Genomic DNA, 22424 nt, shown 5'->3' on the forward strand with positions numbered 1-22424 from the left:
TCCTTCGCAACTGCTACCCTGAAGTGCTGAAGGCTCTCCACGACTCCCTGCCAACAGTGCCCAACGGTTCCCGGAAGGTAATTCAGGAGACTATGCAGGTTCTAGCGGCGCAACAGAAGTTTGCTGGCCCTAATGGAGAAATCTGCAGAGCCTGGATCAAAGATCCACAACCTGTCCGTCTTCAACCTGGGACTGAGACGTTAGTATGGTGCCGAGCCTGCATGGGCGTCCAAGGTCAAGACTACCAGGCGATAGTAGAACCTCTACCAGCTGATGAAGACCTACCCATCCTAGCCGCCAGGAGCCTAGTCACTGTATCCCGAGGACAAGTACCCATTCGACTACTAAATGTGGGAGACTCCCCAGTAGATCTGAGAAAATATCAAGCTGTAGCCACTCTCTTCAGCGTCCATCCTGAAGACTTAGTGGTAACCTCTCTGTCTGCCTCCCAACAGTTGGAAGTGAAGCAAAGTGCTGAAGGTGAGCCTGCCGAGCAATCCTGGTGGCTTGAGCTCAATATTGGAGACGACGATTTTACTCCTGCAGACCAAGTACAAGGTGTCCTGGATGTCGTTATGAAGCACCACCAGGCCTTTAGCAAACACCCACTGGAATTTAGGCAGACTGCCCTGATCCAACATACCATCCCTACTGGCTCTCATCCTCCTATCAAAGAGTGATACCAGCCTATACCTCCAGCCCGCTACCAAGAGGTGAAAAATCTGGTACAAGAGATGAAGACAGCCAACGTTATCCGGGAGAGATGGTCCTTGTGAAAAAGAAGGATGGAACCCTTCGATTCTGTGTTGACTATAAGAAGATCAACAATATCACCCACAAGGATGCCTATCCGCTGCCTCGAATCGAGGAATCCCTCGCAGCCCTAGGGTCAGCTGCCTACTTCTCTACCCTGGATCTGACCAGTGGCTACTGGCAAGTGGCCATGGCGCCGGTAGACAGAGAGAACACGGCTTTCACCACCCCAATGGGCCTGTTCGAGTTCAACAACATGCCGTTTGGGCTATGCAACGCCCCAGGCACATTTCAACGGCTGATGGAGAGATGTTTGGGTCATCGAAACTTCGAGAACGTCCTGCTATACTTGGACGACATCGTCATCTACTCCAAGACTTATGAAGACCACCTCCGCCATCTGGCTGAAGTCTTCCAAATCCTGACCCAACATGGGTTGAAGGTCAAGCCATCCAAGTGCCACCTGCTACAACCTAGCGTCAAGTACCTGGGACACGTGCTGAGCGCTCATGGAATTGAGCCAGATCCAGAGAAGATTGCAGCTGTCCACGACTGGCCTACCCCATCAACCATACGGGACATCAAAAGCTTCCTGGGATTTGCCAGTTATTACAGGCGTTTTATCCCGAAGTTTGCCCAGCTGGTGGCTCCCCTGCAAGAATTCCTAAGGGGCCTGCCAAAAGAGAGCCAACGTCCCCGAGTATCCATTGAGTGGACAGCCGAACGAGAAGCTGCCTTCCAGATGCTCAAGTAACAGTTGACTGAGCCTCCGGTGTTGGGATATCCAGACTACAATCTGCCTTTCACCCTATACACCGATGCCAGCAAGCAAGGCCTAGGGGCTGTACTATCCCAGCTCCAGAACGGAACTGAAAGGGTCATAGCCTACGCCAGCCGTTCCCTTCGAGAACCGGAGCAAAACGACCAGAACTACAGTCCCTTCAAGTTGGAGCTTCTGGCGTTAGTCTGGGCTGTGACCGAAAAGTTCAAGGACTACCCGGCTGCATACTTCTTCACTGTCTTCACAGACAATAATCCCTTGGCGCATCTGAACACCGCTCGTCTTGAAGCACTGGAACAACGGTGGGCCTCCAGACTTGCCAACTTCAACTTTAGCATCAAGTACCGGGCTGGCAAGACCAATGACAACGCCAACGCTCTGTCCCATCTCCCTGACCAGTGGGAGGGACCCTCCACAGATGCTCAGTGGGAAGATGTGGAGATGCCAGCGTTCTATGCCCGGTTTGTGCGCCAAGATGCCCAGAGAGTTTACTCCTTACCGTCAGAGGCAACGCCAGCTACTCCTCAAGAAGAGTCAGAGCCCCCTGCGGAAAAGGACCTCTGGATGAGTCTTCAGGCTGATAGCCGCGCCATAGGAGAAGTGATGGACTATCTCTCTAGTGGGCGAGTGCCTGAAAGAATCCACCGGAGAAGAGCTGATGGAGAACTGTCTCAATTGTGGCGCCAGAGAAAGACTCTGAACATGCATCAGGGTCTGCTAAAGAGAAGAACTCTGGACCCTATCACTTATGACCGGCTGTATCAAATTGTGATTCCCAGGAGGGACGCCAAGATAGTACTGGATATGTACCATGACCAGTCCGGACACTTTGGTGCTCAGAAGACTGAAGCCACCCTCCGAAGGCGCTTCTACGGGGTCAGCATGAAGCCTGACATTGAAGCCTGGTGTCGAGAATGCCCAGCCTGCGCCATCGCTCGAGGAGAGCGACACAATCAAAGGGCCCCTCTACATCCCATTGTGAGCCAACGTCCCTTAGAGATCCTGGCCCTGGATCATGTGAAGTTGGAGCCCAGCAGATCCAGTCACACTTATGCTCTCACGATCATCGACCACTATACCAAATTTGTGGTTGCAGTACCCGTATCTTATGCCTCAAACCGAAGCTTCGTAAGTGGGGGTAGTCCGTACACTGCGGGTCCTTAGGGGACCGGGGGTGTTAAAGATGTAGCACCTGGATACCACTCATACAAGGGTAAGAATGTCAGTCGGCACGTACTTGTACATCGTACAATGTCTTATTGTGTCCCATGAATAAGGATACAGAGTTTATCCGAAACGCGTAGGCATTCCAGGGACCCTTCCCGCTACCCATGCCAATCCGTTTTATCATGTTATCTGTATATCTTCAATAAAAGTCTCTTCGATTTTACCTACCTGGATTGAAGTTTACTTTTGAGCCGGAGTTCCTCCTCCCTCTCCTTGATACTATTTTTACGGTATGGTATACGGCCAAAAAAAAACCCACAAAAAATGTTCCTAAAAATTGATTTTCATTTCCTCCACCAATAAAGAGTTAATGAAATCTCACCAATTAGCTATAGATGCCCCAAAATTATGTACCAGAAAAGTGCATCTCATGTGGCAAAAAAATAAGCCCCTATGGGTCTACAATAAAAAAACAAAAAAATTATAGCCTGTACAATGTGACATAGCAAATCTGATCTGCATGGTGCCTCCTTCCCTTTTAGCCCAGCTGTGCGCCCATACAGCAGGTTACAGAAAACGCCAGCTCACCCTCAAGGTATACTTCAGTTCAGCAATGATTAAGTCAGCATGACGAAACGCGTAGGTCTGATGTGTACCGTTCCCACTTTGCTTTACCATGGATTTTAAAAGCTTGAAAATTAAGAATCATTGATTTTACCGTATTTTCCGGACTATAAGGCGCACTTAAAAGCCTTGGATTTCCTTGGAAATCCAAAGTGCGCCTTATAGTCCGGTGCGCCCTATATGAGGGCAGCGGACCCTACTTACATAGGTCCCCACTACCGGAGACAGCAGATCTCCAGCGGGAACTGCAGACCACGCGGCACGAACAACTTCTGCCGCGTGGTCTGCAGTTCCCGCTGGAGATCTGCTGTCTCCAGTAGCGGGGATCTATGTAAGTATTCTATTCTCCACCTCACCCTCACCTTCCCCGCTCACCTTCCCCGCGTTCCGCGTCTCTTCTCGGCGTCGCGTCGCGTCCCGTCGGGTCTCCGCTCCTCCCCCGGACCTCCGCCACGCCCCCGGACCCTGCGCCTTATAGTCCGATGCGCCTTATATATGGAATTATTACATATATAAGGCGCATCGGACTGTTGCGCCTTATATTCCGGTGCGCCTAATGGCCCGGAAAATACGGTATCTGCAACTCCCGTGAAAGTGCTGGATTTGTTCCTGGATGTTACAGCAAGTTACCACCACATAATGGCATCATAAATTGGTTATCACACTTTGTGGAGCCTTTTTTCATTTAATTCATTACAAATCTTTAATATTCTACCCAAAATGAATGTATTGTCAAAAAATATTACAATTTGTAGACCACACCTCCATCTTGTTTTAACCCCTATAAAACACCTAAAGGGTTAATAAACTTCTTTAAAGTGGTTTTTCATACGTTGAGGTGTGTAGTTTCCATAATGGGGTCATTAACAATTCTAGCTATTATTTAGGCCTCTCACAGTCACTTAAAAGTTCAGCAGGTCCATCTAAATATTAGTTTTGGTGATTTTTCCAAAAATTTGAAAAATGACCCCCGAATTCTGAGCCTCATAACATTCTAGTAAAATATCTGGAATCTTAAAAAAACATGCCAACATAAAGCAGACATTTGGGAAATGTAAGTCATGAATTTATTTGGGTGCTATGACTATCTGCATCAAAAGTAGAGAATTTAGAACTTTGAAAATAAAGAATTTTTCCAAATTTTTTCCAAATTTAGTTTTTTTCATAACTAAACACAAAATATATCATCCAAATTTTTAAACGAATTTGAAGTACAATGTGTCACGAGAAAACAATCTCAAAATCCCTTGGATATCTTATATTGTTCCAAAGCTTATAGTGACACAGGGCAGATTTGAAAAATGGGACTGCATCCTAAAGGCCAAAAGAGGCTGAGTCCCGTAGGGGTTAATAAGAGCTGCTGGAAAGTATATCAATAAGGGAAGCTGCTGGGCAATACATATAAGGTGCATAAGGAGTCTGGTTCTATGAGTATAATTAATTGTAGCATATATGTGTATTCTCAAGTGTAATGTGCGGGACACGGATGGCAGGAAGAGTTTAAGTATATGGGGATCCAAAGTCTGCACCAGGGCCCAGTAGAGTCGTGTTACACCACTGTGTATGATACTAGTACATAAAAGTTAACAGAGAATGTCTGTGTCTTTTTAAACCTATTTTTAGAATTCTTCGTTTTCTATATTTCCTGGTACAACCCTCTACATTTTGGCTAGCGTTATCATGAATGACTCACTTGATGTTTGAAATAGTAATGCAAAAGAAAAGCAAGTGTGAAGATACCAGTCCAGATTTCTGTGTTTTACTTTCATTTTGAATCACATAAAATAACTATAGTGAAGCCAATATGTGTGTCAGGGTCTGGGGTAGTGGACCCACTGTACCACTGCGACCACCGGAATGGCCTGGCCTGTCTTGGTCTTCATGCTGGTGGACCCCTCACAGATGACAATTCATCTCTTTCTCACAGGACATCGCAAAACAAAGGCCCTAAAAATACCACAGATACTTAAAGTATAATGTCACCTGAATTAAAACTACATCCTAATTTATATATGGCACCCATTCATTTTTATAGAACACTGACATCCCCTTCCAGACATGGGACATAATAGTATGCCACAGGCTGAGGTAACTTCCCGACCTGTTCCGTACTGTTACGTCCCGCTGGTGCAAGAAGCTGTGGGTGTCCACTGTAACATCCATGACCAGAGATCCCGCAGATCATGGGTGTTAACCCATGACAGCGGCGTGTAAGGGGCTTCCGATTTGGATCGTATTTCAGATCAGACCCTATTAAATTTTTTTACTATTTGTTTCATTGCAGCCAATTGTAACCATCTAAAAAATTCTTTTTTTTTGCTCATAAATGTATTGTGAACCCCATCTTGACAGAAAAAAAAATGAAATATAGATATTTTTTGTTAATTTTTAAACAAGAAAAACTGAAATATCACATTGTCATAAGTATCCAGACCCTTTGCTCAGTGTTGAGTAGAAGCACCCTTTTAGACTAGTACAGTCATGAGCCTTCTTAGGAATGATGCAACAGTTTTTTCACACCTGGATTTGGGGATCCTCTGCCATTATTTCTTGCAGATTCTCTCCAGCTATCTCAGGTTGGATGGTGATTGTTAGTGGAAGCCATTTTCAGGTCTCTCCAGAGATGTTCAATTGGGTTTAGGTCAGGGCTCTGACTGGGCCAGTCAAGAATGGTCAGAGAGTTGTTCATTGTAGGGTCATTGTCTTGTTGGAAGGTGAACCTTTGGCCCGCTGTGAGGTCCAGAGCATTCTGGAAGAGGTTTTGATCCAGGATATCTATGTACTTAACTGCGCTCACGTTCAATTGCAACCAGTCGTTCTGTCCCTACAGCTGAAAAAGACCCCCATAAAATGATGCTGCCACCACCATGTTGAGATCGTATATGGCAGGTTATTAGCAGTGCCTGCTTTTTTCCACACATAACGCTTAGAATTAACACCAAAAAGTTCAATTTTCATCTCATTAGACCAGAGAATCTTATTTCTCATAGTCTGGGCGTCCTTCATGTGTTTTTTTGCAAGCTGTATGCAGGCTTTTATATGTTTTTCACTGAGGATAGGCTTCAGTTAGCACACTCTGCCATAAATACCCAACAGGTGGAGGGCTTCAGTGGTAGTTGACTTTGTGGAACTTTCTCCCATTCCCCTACTGCATCTCTGGAGCTCAGCCACGGTGAGCTTGGGGTTTTTCTTTACCTCTCTCACCAAGGATCTTCTCCCATGATTGATTAGTTTTATTAACAGTTTTGGTTGTCCCAAACTTCTTCCATTTAAGGATTATGGAGGCCACTGTGCTCTTAGGAACCTTGAGTCCTGCAGAAACCTTAGCCAGGTCTGTGGCTTGCCACAATTCTGTCTCTAAGCTCTTTCAGCAATTCCTTAGACCTCTTGATTCTCATGTGCTCTGACATGCACTGTGAGCTGTGGACAGGTGTGTGCCTTTCCTAGTCAAGTCAAATCAGTTTAATTAAACACAGATGGACACCAACGAAGGAGTAGAACCATAACAAGGAGGATCAGAAGGAAATGGACAGCATGTGAGTTAAATATGAGTGTCACAGCAAAGGTCTAAATACTTATGACAATGTGATATTTCAGTTTTTCCTATTTAATTAATTAGCAAAAATATCTACATTTCTGTTTTTTTTCTGTCAAAGGGGGTGCAGAGTGTAATGTAAAAGGGTCTGAAAACTTTCCATACCCACTGTATTTGTTATGACCTTGTCCGGAACAATCTGTACAACAAGTCAGAAACATTATTGGAACCGTTAAAAAAAAACTTGCCAAAAATGTTAATTTTTCATCAAATACTTAACTACTTAAAAGTGATCACAAAATAATAAGGAAAGCAGAAAATATATAATACAAAAAGTGGTAGTAAGCTTACATGCAAGATAAAAAAAAAAACGGGGGGGAGACAGGACTCGTAAGCTCCGTAATAGGGAGATGTATTGGATCCTGAAATTAGATACACGGACACCTACTGGCCTCAATAATAGAACAGACACTATGTATTTGTATTAATGGAAGATAACATGATTGTTTTGTTTTTTTTTCTACTTTGAATGCATTTTCTGTTTTGGCATCTGTATCGTAATTTATATGTTTACCTAAATACACCTGCAAACACTACACATGCGTATCACACGCTTACTCACGCCCACAACCTGTTTAAAAATTCCTCTTAGCACAGAAAACGCTAGACCATGACTAAGGATGAAACGCGTAGGTCCATCTGTATTTTTTTTTATCTTGTATGTAAGCTTACTACCACTTTTTGTATTATATATTTCTCTATTTTTTAATGAAGTTCAAATAAAGAAAATGGATTTTTAACCTTAAATATACGAGTGCTGGATCTCCAATTTTCCTATTACAAAATTATAAGCCCTCAACCAGCTCTGTCAACTGAAAAATACTAAAGTTATGCCTCCGCAAAGTAAAATTGTAAAAATATATATAAAAAATATATAAATGAGGTATCATCATAAAGCATAGTGATTCATAGAATAAAGATAACATATTATTTTTATGCTACGGTGAATGGGCCAAAAAAAAATGCAAAAAATCAGAAACCAGTATTGATTTACTTTTGCATTATACATTCTGGTATTTTTTTATTCAGTAATAAAATCTCATCCATAAACTAAAGACTAAAATTAAGCATTTTTGAAATGCATCTAATCTCACACAAAATAAGCCCTTATACAAAAAAAGACTGTACTGTATAGTTATATGTCAGTTATATGTGTGTCCAAAGTGTGAGCTGTATCTGTGTTATATATTTGTGGCATGTTTCTAATGTGTATGTTGATTGCTATATGCGTCCAGTGTGTATGCTGCACTTGTCTGTTATGTCGGACACATATGCTGTGTACAACTGATGTGCATATAGGGGCTAACTGCTTGCACTGTATTTCTCATTGTAATACACTAGCAGGTAATAATGGAATTAATGATGCTCTAAAAATAAATAATAACAATCATAAATTATTGTAGCTCCCTATCAATTTTCTGAAAATAGTCATAAAAGGCTGTGAACCTACACCTACTGTGTGTAAACACAGATTTCAAGAGGTGTCAGCATTTGTTCCTAGTGAGATATTGTTTCAAAGCCTTCAAGGATGTTAGTTCAAGCAAAATGGCTTTTACAGCAGGGGTGAATTTTACAAGGCATGGAACGATGCGGAAATATGTTTACTGATAAGGTAGGAAGATTGTTAGTTGGAACCTTTCTAATTTAAAAAAAAATGGCAAAAGCTATATATGATGTGTGTAAATGTGTGCTTTATATGTATATGTATACCCTATACACAGACAAATAACAGTTCTATGTAATGCTCAAATTGATACTGCTATTTAGTGCTGAAACAATACTACTATACAATGCCTTAAGAGTCTAATATCCAAATATTATTAGCATATAGTAATACTACGCACAGAATACATCATCTTATCATGTAGTCTATGGCTGTCTACAAATCCCATACACTTGCTGTGAAAAAATTCTGTAGCATGTGTACAAACATGTCATATTGTTGGAGGGGCTTATTGCAAAATTGTACATTTGCAATGCATGGTCAGTCAGGACCAATGTTCGAATACACTGCATTCAGGACAAAGATTTCCTTAGGAAAAAATTAAGATATAGGACACTTTACCTTACTTTTGTAATGATAAAAAACTGAGGATTTGCAACCCTTGATCTAGTAATTAGTGGGAATTTTTGGGAAAGGAAGAGGATCTCTTATGATCACTGTTATTTATGCAGTTTACGGGTACATTCACACAGCGAATATTTGCCTGGGCTGCAGCCCTTACAAACATAGAAACATTCGCTGGGAAGGTGAGCTGCTTACCCCTCCCCTCTCCATAGGGAAGTGAACGGCTGGCGCCCTAGCTTGACAAAATATAGGACGTATCCTTTATTTTGCCATGCACGGTCAGCGTGCAGGGATACAAGACAACTTGTGCTCACCGCACAGTGACCGGGTCCAATAGACGTCAGTGGGAACCGATATGCGGCCACAAATGGTGCAGCCACATATCAGTTCCCATTACGTTCATGTGAATGAGACCTAAATTCCTGGAAAGTATGCATTGTATGCGAGTTTATCACTTAAACTTTTTGGTAATTTGGGTGGCTATCAGCACTCTAGAAGTCTTGGGCCCCAGGCTGCTGCCAAACTGTTATGCCCATGTTACAATCTGCAACTGTTGTTGGGGGATCCAGTGGTTGATCCCTAACTGTTCAAACATTTTGTCTCACAATGTCTTATAGTCAGGGGGGATGAAGTGATTTTGTGATGTGAAGTTCATTGTGATGTCTATTATTGTTGTGATAGTAAAGAGAGAATCGGGAGATACTGCTGAGTAATGCAAGTCATGCAAAATGTGAAAACTCTAGTAACCACGAAAAAGGAAAGAGGGGGAACAGGTGGATGTGAGCAGACACTCCTTGTCTTTGATGGCTACGTTAATGGCCCCCACAACTGGACTACATTTTTGGAAATGAGCCAGGTTCACTTTTAAACTTAATTTTCTTCTCAATGGCACATTTTTGCTTTGTGTCGGCTTATAAACGTACAGGAATTCATTAGGTTCCATTTAATTTGCCAATAATAGCAATAATATACTTGATACAACTGACTAGGCATGTCGGCAGGGATGCACTTGCCGTGAAGTGACTTGAGCCACTTGCCTCAGACGGCACCCCTTCTAGGGGTAGCCTCTTGGGGTTTGTATGGTATTGTATTGGGCTGGTTTCATCATGGGGGAGGCTGGATGTGTGTGGAGAGGAGTAAATGTGGTAGGGACTAATTGTGTGAGGAGACAGGGAAAAGTCAGGGGACTAACTGTGCAACCAGAAAATATGGGGGGCTGACTGAGTTGAGAGTGGGGAAAACATGAGGAAACTATTTGTGTGATGAGAGAGGGAAACAATGGGGAGGCCTGGCTGCGTCAGAAGAGGGAAAACATGAGGGGGCTAGCTGTGTGATAGGGAAACCTTGGGGTCGGCTGAATGTTTGAAGAGAGGGGGAAACATATGGGGAACTGGCAGTGTGAGAGACAAACATGGGGGCTGATAGTGAGAAGATGGAGAAACATAGGGAGATGGCTGTGTGAGGTGGGAAACAAGGGGAAATGGTGAGTGAGGGGACTGTGTGAAGAGAGGGGGAAACATGGGGGCAGGGGCATTTCTAGGGTCGTAAAAGAACCAATTTTCAGTAATGCCCACTCCTGTACATAACCCCCTTTATGTGTGATTGGGCCTATAGCTATTGTAATTAACATGCACAGCTACAGATACCAATGGAGAAATCCTTACTTGTTACACCCAGATACTGCTGGTGACGTGTTCTCTATCTTCTCCATTAGGCCCGGAATCACCATGTCTCCTCTTCAGCTACATTTCCCCCTGTGGAGTTTACCACACAGACATCTTATGTTCTTCATTGTCCCTACATCTTGGTCTCCTGCATGGCTGGGGATGTGGTGGGTTGACCGCTCCTCACATTTTTACGGAAGATCGTTTTTTTCCGGAGACACACAAGTGCACTTACCTATGGTGGCCATATGTTAGCTGCTGTTCATATGGCTGGCATATGACCACCATATACGATCAAGTGAAAGGGTACATGAGATACACAGAAAGTCACCCTGAAAATACCATGTCACCCACCTAATAATGTTTCCCAAACTGCAACAAGCAAGATTGCAATCTATACTTAATACCTGTGGGCACCCACTAATTTGCCCTCAATGTGAACCTAAATTAAATGATGCCCTGCATAATCATGCCTCCACTAAGTAATGTCCCCACAGCCCCCATTAAGAAGTTCCCCACAGTGCACAATTACGTTCCCCACAGCCCCCCAATCTTCCCCACAGTCCCCAAAAAGAATTCTCCAGAGTCCCCTCTAATGTACCCCACAGTCCCCCTGGAATGTCTGAAGAGTCCCGTATAATGTCCACAGATCCCACTCTAATGCCCCCCCCCCCCTGTAATGTCCCTCACAGACCCCACTAAGAAGGCTGTGTGCAGCGAGGCATAAGCATGGTGTGGGTTGGCTGTATGAGAAGGGCTTACAATTGGGGGAGAGTGACTGTGTGAGGAAAAGGGGGAAGACATGTGGGTGTTAATTGGGTATGAAAAAAGGGACAGGAGGATACAGGCCATGGAAGAAGGAGAAGGAAATTGGGATGCATTCTGTGTGAGAAGGACATTGGGGTGTAGGCTGTCAGATGGAGGAGAATACAGGCCTAGATCAGGTCCCTAAAGAATAATTTATTTTCCATAAAGAGAAAATCAATAGACCATCAATGACATCCACAGTAAAGGGATCCTATCAGCAGATTTCCCGATTTGTGTTTCAGGAATGATAAACAGGACTCTTCTGAGGGCTGTAGGAGACAGATGTAGCAACACTTCAACTGCTTCCTCCGTCTATATCAGGACTGCTACATATCTCCACCGGGGACATTTGTAACAAACTTGAAGTGCGCAGCGGTAGAAGAAATGAGGTTGTAAATTGACTTCTTGCAAAATGACAAAACCAAAGTTAGGTATCACCACATCCCAATGCCCATTCTATGAAAATTTAAAACGTCCAAAAGTGGGAATCCTCTCTTTCGCCACCTATAAAAAAAATTGGATAAAAAGTGATCAAAATATTGTAGAGTACAGTACTCAATAAAAAAAATCAATAAAAATGACAGCTTTCCTACAGACAATTATACCTTACACAGTGAGGTACACTGAAGTATGAAAAAGTTATGGATGTTAAAATATGGCAACACAACAAAAAACTATTTCGAAAGACATACATTTTATTTTAAAGGAATTCAAACAAAACAATATAAATTTCTATAGTTCACCTCTGGCAGTAGAGAGGCTAGGTTTACCTCTACATGCTAGGCCTATTTCTCTACCATATACCTTACTGTGGCAGCTGTCCATCAATAATAATAATAATAGTGTCATTCATATGGAACAATAGGAGTGAGGGCCCTGCTCACAAGAGCTTACAGTCCATGAGCTAATGGCTGCTCTTCACCAATAATTTGCACAAAACAAATCCTTATTATTTTCAGTAAATGAATTCCTTTAGTAAGGGTATATTAATATTACCATATGTATGTCTTTATGTAGTAAATAAGAGAACTCCTATGTGTGCCTTATTCATTTCTGAGCTACAAGAAAAGACACCACAACACAAACCACATGTAACAGGGAGGAAGAGGTGAAGAAGTGGCTGCAAGCGCCTGTGATTGTAGAGATATACAAGGTGTAATTGTAACCCAGATTAGCAATGTACATCTCACAATATTTGCACTATTTCCATATCATGCTGTTAGAAAACAAGCATACACAGTTATCGGGTGTGTTTTTGTTGGCAGATAGATCTTGTGGTGCAGGGGAAGGCTACAATTAGGTGGAGGAGGGGAGAATTGTACAGGCAGCAGAGTCTCCCCCCATCTAATAATATTCAATTCACAATCACTTAGGAAGAGATTATCCCAATGATGAATTTTCTGTCTGCTGATTGAAAGGCAGTCTAATATTCCTGCAATTTGACTACATCTGCATACATAATAACCTCATAGACTCTACATGTAGACAATAATTGCAGGCTACCCTGTGCCCCAGCATATCAGTGGCACCAGCCTACTCTTTGTATGTAGAAGGTGTGTGGATTGTGCTGTTGTAGGGATACATATTTGGGTGTCATGTTTGCTGTGTAGAAGACTTGGCTGCATTGGAAGGACAAAGAGATGTTACAGTCTGGTTTCTATGGCAACAGAAGGAGATGTAGTTACAACCAAAATTCTTAATAATAGCCAAAATGTTGTGATGTGTGTGTGTGTGTTGGGGGAATTGTACTACAGCAAATGTGACCTAATGATGCCAGGGCAGAGTGGTCAGGGTGAGGATCTGCACATATGCATTAGATGCCTACTTTTCTAGAGTGCCATTTTTTGGCTGAGCAGCACAGGGGAAGGGACACAACACACAGGCCCCGTTTTGTGCATGTAAAATGTGTGTGCTCTGTACAAGTCAGTGGTTGGCTGCTATTCCGGACATGATGTGGTTGAATCTGTCATCGTAATGGAAATTCATTGCTGTAGCTATGGTAAATGGAGTTTTCTGCCTGTGCTGAATGCATTAGTCTAATGAGATGTTTGCAGCTGGAGAGCTGAGCTGCTGGAGGAGACTTCCAGCTTGAGAGCAGACAGGGAGAAGATGGCTCTGCTGTATGTGCATGCCCTGGCACTCAGCTGTCCTCCCAGTCACAACACCCTGTGAAGGCACTGACAAAGGTAAGTGGCACCATTTCTGCACACATGCAATGTGCCGGCATGGGCATATCAAATGAAGAATATGATAGATTTACATGTATTGTAAGCAGATTAAAAGGAGCAAGCAATTCAGTAGAGAAGATGCACATTCATATATGTCTTCTACCACTATATACACTGACATGTTCCATGCATAGAATTAGCTTTTATTTACTATTTAGAACATGTATGATTTGCGCTCTTACCCTATACAGTATTTTGCTGCCTTGTTTAGCATAATACTAAAGAGTGAAACATATAACACAAGGCATTATTTTGTAATGATGTCTTTTTTAGTATTGTGCATTGTAATGTAAATAAGAAGTGATATTTTGGATGCAGAACACGAGCAATCATGAGCCATGCCTGTTTGTACTGCAGAATTTGTATTCGGAATTGGTATTAGAAACACATCTATGAGTGCACTGTCATGGGAAGGCTACAATTCTTCCAGGTGAATGAGTTTGTAAGCTGACCAGCCAGAACTATAATAGTAGCACTTTGCACAGTCAGTTCTACTTGCAAGTGTCAGACTCATGTTAGAGCTGCATGATTAGTCCTGTAATAGAAAGAATGGCTCTCAGTGGACACGGCCTTTTAAGGGGATTGTGTATCCTGCTGGTCATTTGATTGTTTCCTGGTGTACTTCAGTTTGGGAGAAGCTGTAATCTCCACTAATACAGATTTACTATCAGCTCAATGTTTTCAGAAGCCATACAGGGATGTCTTGTAGGCTGAATGTCATCTAACCCTTTCAGACAACTAATAGGGGGAAAACACTATATAAACTCTTCCATGGTCACTTCCATATCTTTCGGACATCAGAAGCTTGGTGACAACCATATTGCTCAGATGTCACATTCATAATTGTGTTTGTTATTGCCGACATCTTCTCCAATTGTGATAAACTTCTGAGCAAATTAAGGGGAATGAAAATCTGTATTAAAATTTCAATATGATGTTGCCCTTGTTACACAGTGAGAAAAAAATGCATTAATGTTTTCAAAAATTCTGCAAGCATTTGAAATGCATTAAAATATGTATGTTGCAACATTGACAAAGGAAATCTATGAAATGCAATCAGCATTGTTAGTATAGTTGTCTAGTGTACACACACACATATATATCCTGCCTTGCACAAAGACACAAATATACCTATATTCAGTTCCAAAATGACTAATCTGCACTAGGATTGTTGTCCTTGTTTGTGCCGCTTGGCTGTATATCACAAATGCACACAATATAAACTGAATATGCAAAGTCACATCTAGTAACCTAGCAACGTAAATAGCGTAATGTCATCCTGGTAGTAATGTGCTTCAGAAAATCACATATAGAGCAAGATAGATCTGAATCATTCAACACAAACAATGAGCTTTTGTGTTTTTAGCACAATATGTCTTACAGGAATCGCTATTAGATTTAATAGCTTCACTGGTAATCTCTTTTTAGAACAATTTGTTGCCCAGGGTACAGGAAGCAGGGACAAATAATGGGAATTCATATTTCTATGTATGCTGCCTATTTTATATTTAATGTATTCTTTAGTGTTGTTGAGGTTATTTTAGTTTTTCCTAATACTGTCTACAATATAGATTTCTTGCTATATACTGTATGGTCTTATGTAGACAGTTGTAAAAATTGTGTAGTGGCACATTTCAGATTTGGACAGGCAGATTCTGCAGTGCTTCCCTCTGGTGACAATATTACTTCCCCCTCCTCCCTTCTGTCAAGAGGAGGAACAGCGGAACCTGAATGATATACAAAGGAAGACCTCAGTTAGCCTCTTCCGTGCACTCAAATCACCAGGCTCATTAGTAATCTGTAACATGTTGATATTTCTTTTTAATAACTCCTTTTTAATTGCTATGGTACGCAGCGTTAAATGTGGTTATTTTGTATCTATATCTTGTAGAAACAGAATCTTAAACAACAAGGTAGAAGAAGCAATGCACACATTATTTATTAGCTAGTCCAAGGATTACCGTAGTTGCTATCTGTAGAAAATAAACAAGCTGACAAATATTTTATTGGTATTCCTATTATGGAGTGTTGTGGTAAAATGTTAAAATGTTATTTTTGGTGGGGCCTGACTTCTGGGACCATTCCATATCTGAAATGCAGGGACTGGGGAATGTCTGTCTTTTTACAGTACAGTTGTGCCCCAAGATACTTGCTGTCCAGAAAACTAAAAACTCAGATTTATTTGTTGGATTTTTGCAAACATTGTGGTTTCTTTCACTCTCTGAGGATTGAGGGACCTGGCAAAACAATCACTTTATGTGTCCTCTAGATCAAGAGGAGCTTGTACAAAGCAGTTCATTCTAATTCATGAAGAGGGTTGTTGAGCAGGGGATTATCATCTGTGATGTTTACATGCCCTAATACAGAATAAGCACTTGATTTGTCTACTTGAGACATCTCCTTTAAATCAAATCTGTCACCCTAAATGTGATGTTTAGCTGGTGTCAGTTTCCAATAGCCTATGCTATGTTGATTTTGAAAATGCCTTTGTCAGCATTCTGAATCATTTCTGTAGTTTACAATAGCTTGATTTACATTACTTGGCTCCCTGCCAGCAGCATGTGGTGAGTCCCAGGGGTGGCAGCTGATGCAGTCTGTGTGTGTCTGTGTCTCCTCATGCAATCTTCCTCTACTCCTTCCCCTGCCTGCTCAATGCACATGAAAGGAAGTGGGGAGGGAGGAAACTGCATGAGTGTAGCGGAGAGGAGACTGACACAGGCACACACAGGCTGCATCTGCCCCCCTCTTTCTGGGTCTTACCACATGCTGCTGGCAGGGAGCCAAGTCACGTGAACTAAACTTATATAAACTACTGAAATGATTCAGAGCATTGACAAAGGCATTTTTAAAATCAGCATAGCAAAGGCTATTGGAACTTGTCATCAACTAAAATCCCATGTTCCCCTTAAGGCCCTGGTTTTGGTACCTGGAAACCGCCTATTATGTAAAAAAAAAAATAGAATTGTAGCATGTACAGCTAGACTAGCCGTATCTTCTCTTGAAAGGACACACAAAATAATTTACTTTTTGTAAAAAATGTTTAAAGCGCATCATTAACTCCTTACCAACACGTGACGTAGTACCGACACCGGTAACACCCGTGATTGGAGCTAGCTTTGCCAGCGGGTTCAGAAATATCTAGTTTTTTTAATCTAGTTTTTGCTTCTTTTATGATTCATTTTGGTGGGATCATCCAAAAAATCTACTAGTAAGATGTAAATTGGTTTTATAAAGTCAAAAAGGAGTTTTTAACACTGAAATCAAGCTCTCTCTTCTTCAGAAAACCCCCTTCACTGTAATCGATGGTCCTGCCTCCAGAGACATCACTAACCAGATATTCTGAAGTCTGCTGTATGATTTCTATCACAGATGAGGAAGCGTTCAAAAGTCCCCACCTTGACATCAGTGTTAAACTCTCCTCCTCCTTGACTTTATACAACCAATTTACAGCTCATTTTAAAGTTGATTTTCTACCACCACACGGGATCATAAAAGAAACAACAACGTAGATAGAGTTACACTGCTTGACAATATTGGGGTAGTGGTTTATTAGGCAAACCTAAAATGGCCTTCAGGACACCACAGTTTTTTTATTTTTTTTCCTGCTCAAATCCCAAAAGACATGATCGTTTTCTATACATAGAAAGCTTGCTACAGACGCAACAATACCAATTTTGTGTTTGTGTGTGTGTGTGGGGGGGGGTTATTATTTTTTTTTTAACACAAAAATTAAATATATACTGTATAGAGATACGAGTGATTTTTGTGTTTTTTATTTTTATTAAAATTTTTTTACTGTCCCACTAGGGGACCTGCACTGCGGATACCTTGATCCCTCATACAATACAGAACAGTACTTCTGCACTGCAGTGTATTGTATCTGTCAGTGTTTTACTGACAGTTGGCCTACTAGACCCAGTATTGGACTGTGCCTAACAGACCACCATACGGGGCAGACAAGGAGGTCTTCATCTGACCTCCGGATTCCATGGAAACCCCCAGAAACCCTGCGATAGTGTTGCAGGGGGACAGGAGAGTGACAAAGGGAACCGTATTCCCTCTGTCTCTCACCTTAGCTGGCACGATCATGCTTTTAAAGTGAATTGGTTGTGCAAGTTGAGACATTGGCAAAGAGGAAAGGAAAGAACAAAGTTAAAGGTGGATTGGAGGGGCATTAGGGAGTTAGCTGGGAGACCACAGAGAAAAATATTGCAGAAGTGAAAGATGATGAGGGCATGGATTAGTAATTTTATAGACTCTAGGTTGAGGAAGGGTCGGATGCGAGAGATGTTCTTCAGGTGGCAGGATGTAGTAAGGGCCTGGATCTAAAGGATATGGCCTGGAGTTGAAGATTTCTTAAAGTCAGCGGACTTTTGGGACCGAGAGTGTAGAACCATGGATTGTAAGAGTAAGCACTGGTAGGAAGGATGTTTTAGGTGAAGGAAGGCTATGGGGCACATTGACTTATCCGTCCTGCGCGATCCCCGAAAGTGCATTGTCCAACTGGAATGCACATCTGCCATGATTCACAATGATGGTACGCCTTATATCCTGCATCTGTTGCTTCCCCGCTCAGGTCCGCCGGAGTTCACCCTCTTCTTCTTGGTGTATGTAAGTGCATTGTCTTGCGACACTGATCAGTCGCATGAAAGTCGGCGTCGCTGTGCCAAAATCCGATCACGTGCGACGCAATCCCCTGCCAAATACCTGTTACAGCAGCGAAAATGTCGGAAAGTCTGACGGAAATGCAATCCCTTCATAAATAAACCCCAATGAGTTCTGTCCATGTTAAGTTTTAGAAAGTTTTAGACTTTCTGGTTTGCTTGGGATTTTACTCCTGTAGCATTACCAAGTTGTGTTCTAGGTTAAGCTGCACAGTAAAGATCCAGTTTCAAAATCTTTACATCCATTTTTGTTGTGATTGGTTAGAGATGTAGATGGTTGTGTTGAGAAGGAGCCTTTGTCTTCTTGGCATAGAGAGCCACAGACTCACAAGTGGCAATGATATTTTTAATAATTGTTGCTGGTGTAGATGCTTCTTTGCCTACAGTTCCATATATCTTACCTTTCACATTTTATCAGCTTGTATTTTGTTGACTCAACAGAGATTAAGAAACTGATAGATAAGCACATTAAACTTCTGCCACCTGCTGTAGTCCACATGCTGTTATTAAAATGAAAATATATTAATTACAGAATGTTTGCTCAATTTTTTTCTTTCAACATTCTGTCTCATTTTCTTTAGTCCTGGGGTTTTAGTGAAATTAGGATGTATTTTACTGATATTTAATTTTAATTTGTAAATTGCAGATTTACTTTAGAATAAAATATGTATTTCTATGGCACAACAAGATTCAAGCTAATGCTTGAGAATTGCATGAGCATAGGTCTGTAGAACTCAGTGTTAGCAGGTTTGTCTTATCACCAGGATGAGACTGCAGTGGCTGAAGCTCCCACCAATCAGGTCTCAGATTTCACTTACAATGAAAGACCAATTAACACTATGTAATCTTAAAGGGGGTTTCCAGTTTTGACAAATGTTATTGCTTGTGTAATGAAAAGTTCTTAAAGTTTCCAATACTTTCTGTGTCAATATTTAAAGGGGTATTCCCATTTCGGCAAATTATTGTTATTGTTTTTATGCTAAAAAGTTATACAATTTTCTAATATACTTTCTGTATCAATTCTTCACTGTTTTCAAGATCTCTGCTTGCTGTCATTCTATAGAACGCTCTATGTTTGGTACTAGTGAACAGAAATCTGGCCATGGTCACACATGTGCACAGCTCGTTATATCACAGACCGTAATCAGAGCTGTAGGGTATAACGAGCCGTGCACCTGTGTGACCATGGTCTCTCCACTAGTAGTAAACACAGAAGCTTTTTATAGAATGACAGCAAGCAGAGATCAAGAAAACTGTAAGGAATTGATACAGAAAGTATATTGGAAAATTTATAACTATTTATCAATAAAAAAAATTACATACATTTTCTGTAATAGGAATACCCCTTTAATGTTTTTTTTTAGATTTCTGCATGCTGTTATCTAGTAGCTTCATTGTTTTCTTCCTGGGGATAATTATATGTCCCTGGTAATGTGATGTCAGACAGGCGCATGGCTCCTTATATTATAGAACGTAATCAGAGTGTCACGGGTGGTCCCGCGACCCATATCTTGGGTCGCAGGCTCACCCGTGCCTCTCACCCAACGCCAGCGCGCTGCAGGTGCGACTCACGGACCCCGGCTCCTGCTCAGGCTTCCCCGCCGCGGCTGCTCCATCATCTTAGGCCGTGCGCGCGCATCCCTGACTCCTAGGGCGCTCGCGCACCGGCTTCCGCAGATTTAAAGGGCCAGCGTGCCATTAATTGGCGCTGGCCATTCCAGGTAATCTATTTAATCCTGCCTCTTCCTGTGATCCCTGCCGGAACTTTGTGCTTAGTGCCCTAGAGAAAGCTTGTTTATGCCGTGTGCTATTTCTGTGTATTTCCGTTGTGACCCTGGTTCTGCCTTTGACTTTGCTCCTTTGCCGCCTGCCTTGACCTATTGCTAAGTCTCTGACTCCGATCCTGTACTGCCTGTCCTGACCTCGTGCCTGTCCCGTCTACGAGACTGCCTGCCGTTTCTGTACCTCGACCTTGGCTGCCACTGCGGACAAGTCACGCCTGGTGGTACCACGCCGCAGCTTGTCTAACCCGCTTTGCGGTGGGCTCTGGTGAAAACCGGGTACCACTTAGACTCCGGTCCCAGGTAGTGGCTTGTGTCATCGTCCGCAGTGGTCCAGAGGATCCACAACCTTGAAGCCTGACACAGAGCTGTGTGTTATAAGGAGTTGTCAAGAGTGGTCAGTCCATGTGCCACCTCGGTCATGTTCCATGACAGTCATGTGCCATCACGGACATGTGCCTAAAAGTTAGAGAGCACAAAGTTAGGGAGACCATCTTACACTGTGCCAGGCTGCCAAATAATGGCAATAACCTGTCCCAACCTGTGGAAGGGTCACACGATTGTGTTACCTCTAAAAGTAGCTGTAAATATGGAAGGCAGACAGATGACACCTGTGTGTGGCATCCATCGTTTTTACATTTCCATGTACTTTTATAGAAAGGGCTGAGCCCTTAAAGGCCAAAACACAGGCAGAAGGCAGACCTGCCCTGAGTTTTCTACAGCCTCCAAATGGATCTGTAATGTTCATATGCATGGGTCCGTGGAAATTAATGTGTCAGTATGATATCCATATAAAAATGGCAGACAGTCAGGATCTCACTCAGTAGCAAATTTTTTCATTCTGTGTTATTTAATGGAGAATATTTAGAACTGTGCCTGTTCTGCCACATAGCAAATAGCTGTGCAAGGTTGTAGATTTAATGGTCCTTGCATAGCAGATCCACAGCTTATTGCAGCAAAAGAACTAATGTAGTCTTTTTTTGGCCTCCTCTCTATATGTCACACAGCGAGATTCCACTGTACTATGTGGCCATATTCCAATAAAAGTGGTTGTTTTACTAAATAAAAATTGCATCAGATTAGTAGATTAATTATGGGGTGAATTAATTAATGAAGGCTGCACATGGGGTTCTACCATCCATCCAATACACTGTAGCTGTCGCTGCTGCATAAGGGTGATCAGTCGGGTTGGTGGGTGCCCCACCTCCATCGTTCAACTATTTATATTATATATATAGAGTGCACATCAACAAGGGTTATAACTCAAACCTTCTGGAAGCATATGTTGATGGTATTTGGGATATACAAAGGAGCATGCATTGGATGTATAGGTGACTGTGCGATATTTTGGATCAGGATAGAATATTTGGACGTGTGCTGTGGAAAGTGTTTTTCAGTCATTATTAAATGGCTAGGTCATATTTAGTTCATGTGTCCGGAAAACCCCTGAAAGAAAAAATGTTTATGTCAATACATAACAAACATCTGGTAGGTCATTTGTTTATTATTAGCTTGTTATTTCTCATTTTGACTGGTTAAAAATATCATATATGGCATCTGAGCTGAGCACACCCTGACTACTATTCTCAAAATGTTTGCAAATAAAAGCTCAGCTACAAATAAACATTTTACTAATATTAAATGCAGTTTAGACATTTTACAAGAGTTTTTATGTTTGTTGATATTTTCTATTTCCTGATACAGCAGGAAATGCTCCCTCTTCCTCTTGTGTGCCCCAGCAAAATTCTCTGTCAACAACGAAAAGTTTGAAAAACTCTTTAGAAACATTTTTATGTGGACATATGCTATAAATAGCAAGCATTTTTACCTGTGAGTATACCGGTAATATTGTATGACTAGATATTAGGTTCCCGACTATATGCCAGAGGGAAATAATGATTGCATCCCTTTGATCTGCTCTCTAAAAGTCTACCTACATATAAAACAATATTTGAATGAAATAGTTAATTCTAAATTGCCTACTAATGCACAGATATAGATTGACTGTGTCCTAATTACACACAAGGCATTGAAATGTATTTGCCGACTCAGCAATGTGTCACATGCAGCAGTTTTCTAGAAATACTGGCAGCAATAGATCACTGGAAGACACACCATTATTGGAAGACTGCGTCAGGTCTGACCTATTTGAATTGTAAAATAATAGCTGCAATAACATTTTAAATCCACTGGGAACTGATATCCTTTTTTACACTTCTCACTCACCTCCTATTTATCTCAATGTCGCTAAAGTATGTTACATAGAATCACCAATTAAACATTGTCCCATCA

At 41.9% G+C, this 22424-nt stretch overlaps 1 protein-coding gene across 3 annotated transcripts in view; it reads left to right on the forward strand.

The window, feature by feature from the left end:
• The first annotated feature begins 13044 nt into the window (after positions 1–13044).
• Positions 13045–22424, forward strand: part of SCML4 (Scm polycomb group protein like 4) — a 53251-nt gene continuing 43871 nt past the window's right edge. For 2 of the 3 annotated variants that reach the window (XM_072141840.1, XM_072141842.1), the window contains exon 1: positions 13045–13645. The gene's annotated coding sequence lies outside the window, so the exon portion shown is untranslated. The remainder of the gene's footprint in view (positions 13646–22424) is intronic. The other variant, XM_072141843.1, reaches the window with a different exon arrangement.

The sequence above is a fragment of the Engystomops pustulosus genome, chromosome 3, assembly GCF_040894005.1.
Source record: "Engystomops pustulosus chromosome 3, aEngPut4.maternal, whole genome shotgun sequence".
Classification (NCBI taxonomy): domain Eukaryota; kingdom Metazoa; phylum Chordata; class Amphibia; order Anura; family Leptodactylidae; genus Engystomops; species Engystomops pustulosus.